At 68.6% G+C, this 274-nt stretch overlaps 1 protein-coding gene across 1 annotated transcript in view; it reads left to right on the top strand.

The window, feature by feature from the left end:
- DCAF8 (DDB1 and CUL4 associated factor 8) overlaps nt 1–274 on the top strand; it is a 43,178-nt gene that overhangs the window by 2,353 nt on the left and 40,551 nt on the right. The window lies entirely within an intron of this gene.

A 274-nucleotide genomic window follows, 5' to 3' on the forward strand; every position in this document is an offset into this window, starting at 1 on the left:
CTCGTTCCGGCTTGGCCTGCCACTCTGCCCTGTTAGGTTTCCCCTCAGGATCGGGGGGTTCGTTTCCCAGCCCAGGGCTCAGAGCTTCTCCCTCCCCGGAGCCAAGTCTCTGCAGGAAGGACTGGCTGCCCTTTCCTCCCGGCAGCCCCGGAACTGCCCTCCAGGGCCTGACCCACCACCCTCCAGGGACGTCTTGCCTCTTCGGGCGACGACCCACTAGTGGGCTCTCCCCCCGGAGATCGGGGGACGCGGCTCGCCCTGGCCTCCCAGTCCC

The sequence above is a fragment of the Myotis davidii genome, unplaced genomic scaffold (assembly GCF_000327345.1).
Source record: "Myotis davidii unplaced genomic scaffold, ASM32734v1 scaffold251, whole genome shotgun sequence".
In the NCBI taxonomy this organism is placed as follows: Eukaryota; Metazoa; Chordata; class Mammalia; order Chiroptera; family Vespertilionidae; genus Myotis; species Myotis davidii.